General features: G+C 36.3%; 1 long non-coding RNA gene across 1 annotated transcript in view; it reads right to left on the reverse strand.

The window, feature by feature from the left end:
- Positions 1-3,906: 3,906 nt before the first annotated feature.
- LOC128905574 (uncharacterized) overlaps positions 3,907-13,645 on the reverse strand; it is a 51,706-nt gene continuing 41,967 nt past the window's right edge. The window contains exons 2-4 of the long non-coding RNA XR_008464906.1: positions 8,804-8,890; positions 6,104-6,267; positions 3,907-4,010 (exon numbers count right to left, since the gene is read on the reverse strand). This is a non-coding gene — a long non-coding RNA (uncharacterized LOC128905574). The remainder of the gene's footprint in view (positions 4,011-6,103; positions 6,268-8,803; positions 8,891-13,645) is intronic.

Genomic DNA, 13,645 nt, shown 5'->3' on the forward strand with positions numbered 1-13,645 from the left:
AGAAACTGTACGGCCTTTTTAGGATTATGACCAAGTTAATAGCCCAGATAACTTGATTACAGAGTTACATCAATAGCAAATGAGCTCCAGAACTAACATGCCTATTATTTAACCGTGCAATGTGTCCATAGCTGAACCAGGCTGTAATGTCGTACCACAGCTTGCAGTTGCCTCTTTCCCTGCCTTTGATCCCATAAATCGTCTACAATCCCAAAATGCTCTTCCTCTGCAACCCATAACACCTCATACCTTCAGGCAGCAAACCCCCTCAGTCCAAAGGGTGCTCTAGCATTGACTCATCGTGATGGATTTCACACCTGGAGAGCAGGTCTGAGGGTCTCCTGGGATAGCCCTGTGAGGGACCCTGATAGGTTGTCCCTTCCTCTGAGTCCTTAATTTGAGTTTTCCTCTGCCATTGTGCTCCAGTGCTCCTCTGGGCTTCTGCAGATGGGCCTTTGATGGGCTGACGGCCACTGGGGTGGGCCTGGGAGTAGCTGCAGGCAGGTATTACTTGATCACCCTCTCCTGCTGTCTCCGAGCTCCTCTGTGGGTTTGCATATGAACTTTATCACATAACCTAACACTGCACATTCCTTGCTTTGATGGCTTTTCAAAAATATTTTACCCAGCCTAGCTGATACGAACTTGGTACATTAAATATATGGGGTTTTAAGTTAAGGAGAAATATTATAGCTTAATATATTTATTTACTAAATACTTTTATTGCAATATGATGGAGAGAAAGAAAACCTGCCAGTGAAATAAAAATAATAGGTTAAATCCAAGCCAACTCTATCATAAAACAGAACAGCATTTTATAGCCATTCACTGCTTTGGTCCAGCTGGTATAAATTGAGATAACTCATTTGAAGCCAATTTATAGCAGATAATGAGCAATTTCAGTCTTTCAAGCAAAGAAGAAAGAGAAACAAGATGTGGGAAATGAAGGAAAGATGACTTTCAGAATGTAATATATCAGAGAAAAGAACAGCAGACTCCAGGAATTTGATTCAGATGATGGTGGCATCTGTCAGTAACAGGTTCTTATACTGTTTCAAGGTGCCAGTTGTCCAACCAAGGTGCTGTGGTGAGCTGCAACAGCAGAACATCCAATGTTAGCTATCTTTCATGGCAAACCACCCCTATCCCAAATAAGAAACAAACCCCATATGTTATTGTATCAATGAAGGACTTCTCAGTGTGTGCAGATGTGTGTATATGCATGTTTGTATTATTACTGTTTAACGGCAGAGATTTTGTTAACCACTGTCTTAACAGAGAGAGCAGAATTTGGTAGCTAGTCTTCACCAGAGATCATCATCAGAGAATTGAATAGCCTTTGCGAAACTGAGAAATCAGCTTATGGAAACTTGCCACGAAACACTCCATTGGTATTAAATGGCATAGCTTTTCAGGCTACTGTAAATACTCTAACTTAAACCACTTGAGGATATGACGTACTATCTCTAGAACCGGCAGTTACTTTCCATACTGGTAACATTCTAAAGTACGTGCATGAAAGGGATGAACCACAAAGCTCTAAGGTTAATTTGAATCTTCAACACTTCCTTTTGATATACTGGTTGGAACCAAAGGCCACTGAAATATAAAAACACATCAAAATCTGATATTTTTGTCTCGATTCTTTTCTCTTAATAATTCATTATTTTTTTTGAAGCATGTTTCCAAATAATTCTACTAGCTAACTGCAAATAATTTCTAACTAAATAGTGAAATCCATAACCTGTGTTCATCAGTGTGCTGTAATTGTCCTACCACTGTATTCTCATTGCATATGATGGAAATTATAAGTGAAGGCAAACTACGAAGTACTTCAAGCAGTTATTAGAAATCCAAAGGAAATTTGTCTTTAATTATTACAGGGAATTGCAAGTCACCTATGGCCATGGATTCACAGTGATAAAATCTTCCCTGAGCAGCCCTTATTATCCTTCAAATTAAGTTTAAAAATAATCTCTGAATACTAAGTTATGAGATTTATTTGATTTAGGTGGACTTCCTAATTCACTTAGACTTATGTACTCATTGGTCATTAGTATGTTTCATAGCATATTAGGCTCAGTCTGGCACTTAGTAATTTTAGAACACATTACTAGGGTAATGGATACTATTTCTATTTCAGCCCTGTCCTTTCTCCCATTCATTATGATCGTATCTGTCATAATCTGTCTGAGGTTGCATTTTCCATAGTGTCCCCCACCTTGGTACCTAGCAGCTACATGACCACAGAAGCAAAACCTTTGTTCTCTAGTAAAACAAAATTAAAACCTCCTCATTCACTTCAGCTGATGTAATTACTAGCATGTTATGGAAAACAAATCACTTTTTGCGTTAACTTCATTAGTGCAATTAAGAGTTTTATGAGCTGATTTGCACAAAAATGGAATATCTCCTTTATGTTAGAACTAGCTTCAAAAGATCCCAAACCAACAAACAAACTTTGTTTCCCAGGCACCTGCTGAGTACTCATGTGAAGTTTCAGGAAGCTGAGAAATATTGCGGAGTTTTAGAACAAGTGGTTATTCATCTAAAATATCATGACAGAAAGTGAGTCATTCATCATTTGATACTTATTTTCTCATTAATACTTTCTTACTCATTCCATCGTGAAACAGAAAAAAACCTAGCAAAACAAACAAACAAACCTATGTCCTTAATCAGTCTTCTCTCTTAAGCAGTGCATCTTGAATTGGTAAAATGACCAGATAGATACAGCAAAAATTGTGAAAATAATCTGTAGTTTAAAAGAATATAAACCGTATAAATAAAACTATGCAAGAACAAAAAAAAAAATCAAAGTAAATTCTCAAACAAGAAAGAATATTTAAAACAGCATATAGAAAAGACACATGTAGTACGAGCAAACTGAAGTTTATACTTTGATGGACATTAGTTGAACACAAATCAATTAAAAAACCCCTAAAACTAGAGAAAGAGGATCAGATTGCAAGTAATTAATTAAAAACATGAAAGAGAACCCAGATCAAATCCCAAAGCAAGCTATTTCTAATTAATTCAATCAGACATGTTCATGACGAAGGAAACATTGATTTCATTACTCTAGGGCAGTGAAGGCTTAATTTCATATCCAGTGAAGTTAGTGAAACCTTTGTTATTAGCATAAGTAAAGAACCAAAAATTTAGTTTACATTGATAAACTGCAGAACCATTTTTACTTACAGATGGACTCAAAATCTAGTCTGTCTCTTTACTGTGTATAGCAGACAGTGTCTCCTGTATAGGAAGTGTATAGGAAAATATATAGGAATGTATAGGAATTGTATAGGAAAATAGTGTACAGGAAAATTAGGTCCTGGCAAACAAGGTTGAAAACAATATAGTATGTGCAGTGGGAAAACTCACAACATGCCCACAGGTTAACAGCAGGATGTTATCTGACAGTGTCTAAAACTCTGCAGTGCTATATTTTAAAATGTTACTCCATCCATTTGCAAAATATGACAACTGAAAGATATGCATGTATGCATTGTATTTCAGGATATTTCCAGACAGGGTTTAACTTTTGATGTATATATAGACCAGAAGCTAATGGTAACACAAACTATCCCCCTTTTTCATGAAAAAAACAAACCCACCCCAAACCTCCAAAAACCAAACCAAACCAAACCAAACAAAAAACCAACCAACCAACCAAAAAAAAAACAAACAAACAAACAAAAAAAACCAAACTCATAAAGGTTAGAGCACTCACCCGAGTCAGAGAACCAACATTTCTATTTAACTGTAACTAGAGAAAAGGTTTAAAAAGGTCAGGGAAATATAAGTGTCCATCTGGAAGGTGGAGGAGCCATGCTCCTAATGACGTAGTCCTTCATTCCAAAAGAATCTACACCTCTTTTTGCACAGCGAGCAACTTTATCAGGACCCTTCTCTTACCCTCATCTTAACATCTGGTGGCTAAGGTACGATCTTGAGGGTAATTTGCTCACGCTGAATTTGAACCTGGATCTCCTTCTCCCTGCATGAGTCTGCATCAAAGAAATCCAAAAAGACAAGCAAGTGAATACATAAGAGGAGCATCACTGTTGTCTAAGGCTGTTCTTTATTTGTTTGTTCATTAAAAAAAAAAAGAAAAAAGAAAAAGGAAAAGAAAAAAGAAAGAAAAGAGAAATGCACCATGATAGCATAATACTGCTGTGAGAAGAAATGTGGTTCAGCAAGGTTCCAGCTGTGGCTCAGCATCTCTTCCCCAACTGAAAAACATGCCTGCTCAAGAGACGAACTCTGACCAAGAAGCCAAATGTCTCCTTCAGACAACTTAGACTGATGGAGACCCAGGGTGTTTGTGGTATCATTGACGGGAACTAGGTAGAGGCTCTACAGGAGCCAAGGTCACTCACAGACGTAGGTCCAAACCCCTCAGATTGCTGTTGTCCGTGGTGAGGTCAATGTACCTGGATATATATGGTCGAGGGAATCTAGGCAAAGCAATGTCTAATTCTGCTGACAATTACATTTAGAAGGACGTGTTAAGTTGCTACACTAAATCCCAGGCATCTGGGGGGAAAAAAAGTGAAACACAATGAATAACTTCTTTCCTGAAAAGCCTGTCTTAGTGTATAGTTTATTTTCATCAATTGAAGTCCTGTAGGCTTATTTCGTTTTAGAGCAGGTAAAAACCTTTATATTCCTAAAAATGTTTCTTATGGTGGTTGTTCCATTTCGTATCCCAACATAGTTTTTCTCACTTCTGTTTCTCTTCCTTTGCTAAGAATAAACTGGATTAGGCTGTAAATAGGTCCTCTTTCCACATGTCCATATGACAACATCCTTAGAAGAACAAATAATTATAGGGCGATAGTTTCTCAAATTCTCCCTTCAGTGTAGCCATTCAGTCCATTAAAAAGAGATTGAAAAGACTGAGTTTACTAAATCTACAAAAGAAATTACTAAATAAGAGATAAGTGGAACATTTTCCAATATGAAAAGAGTTTTCATATTGGCAAGATGATAATTAATTTTTGTCTATATCCTGTGGGAATAGAAAAAGAAACACCCACCCAGGTGAAAACAATTGTGTCCGTTAAGATGAGGGATACTTACTTTTCTTTGCAAACAAGAAAAACAACATTTTCTATGACCAGGTGCAGGCCCTGGAACAATATTCCAGTCCCTGGAACAATATTTCCATAACAAGAGTTACAAAGAATAAATCAAAGATGTCTACAAACAATGTGTGTCTCAGCACACCAGATAGAATCTGAGACGACATCTTCAGATTCAGCCTTTGTTCTTGTGTTTCTGTGATACAGAGACCACTGGTATTACTGTTTCTCACACTGCTCTGGTGCTCAAATACCATTTCACTAATTGTAATGCTCTGTTCTTCATCGCTTTTCCTGATCTTAGCATTTTTGTTGAATATGTATGGTTAAGGAGTTACAGTAGAACAGTGCATAATTTTATTATCATGAATTGTGAATAATTGAATAAAAGTCTGAGATTCATAGTGATAATTAACTACTCCCTGACTACTTTCTGCTTGCTTTTTAATGATAATTTATTTTTTTACATTTATTTACAAAAGAAAATATATAATGGCTGACTACTTCAGAGTGTTTTTCTCTCTTCCTTCCCCCAAAGGGACTTCATCTCATTTCCAAGCAAATCAGATGAAAGAATACTTTAATTTTCAGTGTCTGGCACTTAAATCTCTGCATTATATATATATATATATTTTATTCACACCATACAAGAAAAAAATCATAAACTATGAAATAATTTGTTCTTCTGTAAGAAACATCTTCCACCAGATGGCCTCTAAGCACAACTGCAAGGATTAGTGAATTCAAGCATTTATCATTTATGTGAAAAAGAAATATGTTACTACTCAGTTCTTTTAATAAGAAGGGTAAACTCAGTCACTGGAAAATAAACTTCCCTATTTTTGAGCCCAGCTATTCCATTTTGGCTTGAGTGATACCATATAACAGTCCCTAATAGTATGACCAGAGCGCATTCAACTCCAAAAGAAGTCAGCAGAAAATGGAGCTGTACACGACTGAAAAACAAGCCTACCAATCTCAGTCTTAAAGTGGAGCAGCATCAGATGAAAGAATACCTTTAAAAGGTGACAGTTCATGTGAACTGCCTGTGAACAGAGCAGATTCATTCTGTTCTGTGCTGTTAAGATGACAACAGAGGTATATTGAGCGTCCAAACTGGAACTACTGTTATGGCAGACACAAAGGCTGAATTTAGTCCCTCTGAACTGGAGGCAGTTGACTGAAAAACAAAAGGTAGAATCTTAGTGGGTGTCATTGTTTTCCTGTCACTGTAGAGAAAGAAGTCTCCAAAAATCAGATTAACTTTATATTTGATTTGCTTCTCGAGGTGTATCTCTATTGACTAGCTAAAAAGAGCAATGAAACTCCAAGCCTATAAACCTCATTTACATGTCATGAATTAAACAGGATCTATTCAGGGAAAGACACAAAAGGTATAACTCAAAGGACAGTTAAATACAATAAATAGGAGATAATTGTCAGATACTGATCAGCATAATAAAAATATTCACAGGCTTTGTGACAGAGGGAAAAATTCTGCCATGCAATCCATTTTAAATCCCCAATCATTTATTTGTCTATTTTAGATATTTCCTGTCATATGACACGGACAATATAAATCAATGTAACTTTGTCAATTTTTGTAGTGATCTGTTAATCCTATTTTTCATCAGATGGATTATAGAGTAGCTATTTTAATAAAGCCCCAAATAAATCCCTATATTCAAATAATTTGGTCAATATAATTCATTATGATGCTTTCTTTGCTTAGATCCACCTCCTTAAAATTTTCTTTGCATTTCAGGTTCATACTTAGAGTTTGAATACAAACGTTGGTTGAATCTGAATAGCTTTCATATCGACACTAGAGGTGGGATTCATTCTCTGTAGATTTAAATAGGCAAAAAGTTAAGAACCCACGAAAAAGCCAAACATTTGTTCCTCTCTGCTGAGAACAGAGAGAGCACAATTCTGCCAAATTGTTGTGAAACCTATCTAAAACTAAGAGCTTGAAACTAATGGAATAAATCCTACTCACTGAAGGGGAATCAGCTGCAAGAATTGACAGTGTAGAGATGCGTGTCTAAGCTTATTATCTAAATTTATAATATAGTCAAGGAAGAAAATTGGCACTTCAAACATTTGTTCTATTTCATTGTGTAATGGACAATTAGAGCAGGGTAGTTGGCTTGCTCCCTAAAAACGCCCATTTTTCTTCACTTTCCAGTGGAGCTAGATTCAGATGTGGTGGCTAGGTAGCTAATTAGATGTCTACAGTACAGATGTAAACAGATGAGTCAGATGTCGGTCACATGAGTCCTATTCTTAATTCTTTGTGGTTCTGGAACTATTAAATAATAATCAGCTGATTGTGATTTTCAGATCTGATTCAAACACTAAATCAGAGAATTTTCTTTTTTTCCAGGTATGTTGCAGAGGTTTCACTAAAATCTAGTCATTCTCTTGTTGTAGCACCATTTCACAGTTCCCTAATAGCCACATGTGTAGAAGCAACTGCAGGTGAAACTGTGGATTCACACAGAAGACTGAAAACATGTTTCCCTGACTTTCAGAAGAATCTGAACTGATAGGCAGTTATGTTGCTACCTTTTTCAAAGAGCAGAGAAAGTAGAGACTTTTGAAAATATGATTTAAAACATAAATTTAAAACATAAATTTAAAACATTTAACCAGGACACACCTGCCCTCTAACTGAATCACAGTAAGTTTAAAAACTCTTGTAAGTACAGGAACAGTTTGAACAGTGAACAAAAGCACCATGAGTTAATAACTGACATTTTGGGAATTGGAATTTACAGGGAGGAAAACAGGTTTCACATATTTTATTTCAGGAAAAGATACCTGAATTCATGTCACACTAAATTAAAGTGATTAGTCCTTAATATTGAATAACTACTCAGTAATTTTTAGTGTTTACAAAGAGTCTGAAATTTTGGTCTAACACATTAAGCTATAAAATTTGCTTAATTTAAAAAAAAGTATAACGTGTGAAATGTACATAAGGTTTCATTTTCCAAAATGCTTAGAATCTAGTAATTTATGACACATTTCTAAAAGACCTTAGAGTTCATTCAATTACACACGAGGAACTGGAATTTTCAGAGACCTTTGTATGTTGTTAATCAAAACCTGACAAAAGAAAGAACTACTGAGAGCAGTGTTAAATCTCTGCACATAAATGAAGTGGCTAAGATGGAACTGAAGTATTTTCAAACATAGGTAAGCAATTCATGCACCTAGTAGGTGATGAAGGTCAAGTTAGCTCAAAAATATATTTTAAATTGAAAAAGTAAACAAACAACAAACAAACCAATCCCTTCTATCCTACATCTCTATGAACGTCCTTTTATAGTCTCTGGGCCTTGAATACCCACAAATCTCCGTGTCAGTTTAAATAGTGAATAAAAAATAGAAGTAGTTTAATATTCTAAAGAGGCGTGTAGTTCTGTATGGGGATATATTTTATTAGAACTGCTCAACATGTCCTTGTGCTTATTTCAGTTAGCTACTTTCCCTAAAAAATAAAATTTTAATAAAAAATCATTGAAGAAAAACCCCATTGGTGTGGCCAACATTAAGATGCATTTCTAACAATGTTTAAATAAAGTTGCATTCACCCTAACAGAGAGTGAGATAGTACACTAAATTGTATTTATTTCTTTTTAATCTTTCCTGGAGATATCTATTTTGAGTGCTGATGACAGCCCAGAGCTGTCTATCACTGTTAAACTCACCTGATATGTCGCTTTACCTTCCAGAATAGATTCTCTCCTAAGCAATTTTTGCCACCAGGTTTGTTCATGAGGATTATCTCGGGTGATCTGCAAGGCAACCGAAGTTTGGGTTCATTGTATCTATTTAAAGGTGATATATCTAACATGGACAGCTCGGATTCCTCTATAGTCACTGGGGGTGGATACCTCTGTAGGATGACTCTTTCTATTCTAAAATATATAAGATAAATTGAATTACTTGCCCTCTGGAGTATATCTTCATTAACTGCAGAGGGAGCCAATATAGTTGATTCAGTTAGATACCTAATTTTCAGTTGCCTAAGACTAGTTTAAATAATTGCGGCTTTGGAGATTTAAGATTCAGTAAATTCCACTTTTGACAATGAGAATTAACTGCCCAAATTGCTTGGGATTTGTAACAATAGGCCAAAAAAAATTTTATACTCTGAAAATTTTATACTCTGATCATGAATCTTCTACCTCTTTCTGATTTGAGACAGATCCGAATATTATCAGTAAAAAGCATTAAAGTGCCCATAATATCCAGAACAGAACACAAAGAGAACTGGCAATGTGTGTCTAAAGCAAAAATATAGAATCTGTAATGGTGGCAGCACACACTGAAGCCAGTGGTTCAATACCATATGGGATGAAAACCAGAACACTCTTCTGAGACTCCCCTGATTGTTTTTGGCCGTTTACCATTGCTCCATCCTAATGAGTTTGCAAGGTAAGTTTAAAGTCTAGCTGAAGGTTTTGAAGAAACAGGAAGAAGAAACAAGAGTGTTGAAAGGGATCTGCTACCTTTAATAGGAGCAAAGGAGCTTGCAGCTGTGCTAATTTGGCACATTTCTCTTTTTTTTGTTAGGTGGTGGTTTGTAAATTCCAGTGTAGTCTGTGTGGGGATTACATGTAAAGTTTGCAGCTTGTTTCCTGGTAACTGAAGCCCTTGACAGACATTCACTTCAGGATGTTAGGCTAAAAGGGATTACTGTCTTTGCCCCTTCTTCGCTACCTTTTCCCTGCATATTATCAACCCCTTCACTTATCCTTCAAAAACTTTGATGAGCAGTACCTGATTAAATTCAGGTGAAATGACCTAGGTTAACTGCAATGGTTTGTTAGTCTCAACAAAACTGGTAATTTTACCGATGAATTAGTGAGCACTTAAACTAGTCTGTAGATTTTGGAGGGATGTAGACCTGCTGAGCAGTAATGAGCGGTCAACAATTACAGCCTTTTCTTATGTCACAGCTATATCAAGGAAAAGGCAGCTGTCTTCCACATGAATACTATCAGCAGCTTAACAGTAAGTAAAAGTTTCAGACAATATGAATATCTTCTCAGTATATTCTTATATTAGTTTTGGTGGTATTGTTAAGAAATAATGTACTACTAATAAAAAGTATATATATATATACTATATACTATGCAATATACTATTAAGAATTTTTATAATCATTGGAGGATGGGGGTGGGGAGAAAAAAAATAGTAAATAAGCCAACAACTGGTGATTAGAAGTAGTACTGTGTAAACAGTCACCTAAATGTAAAAGTCTTATATTGACTCTTTCTTGGATGCAATGTGTTTGACTGACCATGTCTATTGCCATTTAAGATGCCATAGGGTATTTATGATGTCCTCATGGAACCAACTGATAGCTAGCCATAGGTACTTAAGACTAAACATTCCTTTTTTATATTATTGTGGAAGTCTAGTTTCGTTGAAGGTGGGCCTCTTAAGAGCTGTTGGTTGCCAGTTTATGCTGATTGTTCAACCGGACCAATGAACAAGCAATGGTAAGAGCCTTTTGGCACCATAGTTAATGCATAGTGTGTATGGGACAGCCTACATCTTGAAGAAAGGCATGTATGAAAACTTTCTCTTACTTGGAGCATAGCTAGAATACTCAGGAGTGAACACATTGAATTTAGATTAAAATTGCATAAAAATTAAAATCTATATGATGCAGACTAAATAACTTTAAGAAACACAGTGGAACAAAGTTTCCCACTTTTCTCTAGTTGCTTATATATCTGTGGTACAAAACTGGGGACCGGATTGACTGTCACACTTCTGAGAAAAGAGAGGTATAACTGGAGTCACTGTAACGTTGATGTTCGGCTAATTACATGACTGGAATTGCCAGCTTTGCTTATAATGTGTTTAGCAAGGACAGAGAGGGTTGAACAAGTGAAAAGTGTGGGTGAAGAGGAGAAAAAAAGCAGTTTTAGTGTTGATAGATCCAAGGACCTCAATGTTAAAGGACCAAAGGTCTAAATAACGAAGAATGGAAACAAAGTCTATTTAAGATTCCTAAATTAAAGCAGAGAACAGACGATTTACTTTTTAATATCTGTATGTAAAAGAAATAGAAATTGTGTTACTAAGGAGGATTTCAATTTTGGAGACATATTAAAGGTCTCACACAGGCAGTAGTTAGTCATTAGGGTACATGAATACATGCATATATGGGTGGGTTCTTTTCTATTTTTTTTCCCTCACACTAGAGGCGTCATGCTTAACACAAGCTAGTGCTATTTTGGACCTCATTATATGGATAAAGATGAATTAATTGCTGGATTAGTATCTGGCTGTTGCTTAGAGACTGGTGATTATAACCTGCTTATATTTAATATAAACAGATAAAAGATAGTCCCAACCACTTTTATTTCATTTCATTGATTGTAAGATGGTCCTGAACATCACTTCCTAGGAAACCACCAGCTTCAAGCTGGTGATTAGCTTTTCTTTGTGAATTATATATGGCGTTTCAGACCAGCTCAGTTTCCAAGCCAAGGAGAATTAAACGGGAAATGGAAGACAAAAAATGAAAAAGGAAGCAACAGTGTCTTTGAAAAATGGAGCTTTATGAAAAGAATTTCTGAGATTATTCTGCTGTTTACTTGAGAAGTAATGATTCCATATTTGTAAAGAAGAAAGTTTTTGTCTAGCACTTAACCCGTCTTAGTGCAAAAATGAAAGCAATAATTGGAAAAAAAAAATTAATATCTATCAAAAGGACGAAAAGGGACACAGATAACAATCAATATAAATTAGAAGCTATTAAAAGTAAAATATGATAAGAAAAGACAAACACATAAAGGAAAATTAATGGCTCAAAGAAACAATGAGGAAGACTATGCATAGAGAAACAAGTTCTGAGGATAAGTCTAGAAGTTACAGGTGATATTATAAGTAACTGTTCAGAAAACCCATAAGTTTTCTTCTATATTTGGGAAAAAAAACCTTTCTTTGCACCACATAGGTAATTTTGAATTACTGGTAATCGAAGAAGTCACTATCGGTCTTCATTAAAACAGGAGGCCTCCAAAATCAGGCCCAAGGAATTAGGGAGTTTGTTGAGCAGATCTCTGGCTATAGAGTTAGATATTTATTAAGGAATATAATAATAGAACATTAGAAGAGCTTGGAGAATACAAACATTTGCCCAGTATTCAAAAAAAAAAAAAAAAAAAAGAGTATGTGCACTGACTTGGTGACTGTAAGCCTGTTAAAGCAAGGAGAACTATCACTCAAGTTTCATGTTATGGACAATTAAAAGACAGGAATGTAATTAATGTCGGTAAAAAACAGCCTTCTAGAATCTACGTTTTATGAAAAAACTACTGAGATGATGCTGGTTGATACAGATAATGGCTCCTGGCCATTGGAACTGGCTGGGACCGCCGTGTCCGGGATGGGGCAGCCCCGGCCTCTCCTCACAGCGGCCCCCGAAGGGTCCCCATCCCAACACTTTGACATGGACATGCAGTACAACAGTCCACTGGTTTGTATTTTATTTTTTTTATCTACCACAGAAAAACTTGGAAAGAATTCATGGCTGAAATTTGGAGGCAGACGAATCGAAAACAGAAATCCAGATCTCAACTGTTAAGGCAGAAAGGTGATTTACAGCCAGAATGAACTGCCTGTTGTTAATTCTCTACCTGCTGATGCCTTCAAAGCCAGCATGGATAACTGGCTGGAAGTTACTCTTTAACCACACATAAATTTTCCATTAGTCTAATACTGTTAGGCTCTGTCCATGGGTGACTGAGACTTAATGTCCTGTGTGGAGAGAGATTAAATTAAAAAAAATCAAGTGTTTTATTCTTGTTTTCTAATGCAGAGTAATGCATGTAATGCAATTAAACCCTTTTTGGTTTATTTTTTTAACTTTAAAAAAAAATCGGAGAAGTAACCTATTCACCAGGGAATGATAATGGTAATAAAGGACTGGGAAAAAAATCTACGTACTGTTACAAGAGCGCAGGCCAGGCGGCCTGTCTGTGTCTGTGGCTTTCTCTCCTGCTCCTTTCTGCTCGTCTGTGTCCCCATGCTTCTGTCTCTTGTTTTGATAGATGAAAGTTCAAGCAGTGAAACACGCTGTCAGACTAAAACCGTTTGTCACTGAAAGCTAGCACTGGTCTGCCTATAGATACCGGGTCTGAGTCATGTCTTTTCTTTTGACAAGGATGTCAGTGCTATTTGTCACAGACTTGTTTATCTGCCAGATCAGGCTGCCATTTTGCTACCCTGGGTCAGCGCCTAGGAGAAGCAGCTCACCTCCAGTAACACTGTCAAATTACCCTCAGCATAAAGACGCCAGAGCTGGTGCCTTCATATTTTTTAACTTCAACAAGACAGGGTCAGGAAGAGTAGTTCGGCAAGTCTTCTGGGGCCGTACAGAATGCCACGGCAGCTCACCTGTTAAAAATCCATGGAATAAACATATGGGTGCATTTAACATGGTTTAAATCTTTGTTTCAAAGAAGGTATATCAGAAACGACCATTTTGATCTTTCTTTCTTTCTTTCCTGTATTTTTACATTTTGGAA

The sequence above is a fragment of the Rissa tridactyla genome, chromosome 2 (assembly GCF_028500815.1).
Source record: "Rissa tridactyla isolate bRisTri1 chromosome 2, bRisTri1.patW.cur.20221130, whole genome shotgun sequence".
NCBI lineage: Eukaryota > Metazoa > Chordata > Aves > Charadriiformes > Laridae > Rissa > Rissa tridactyla.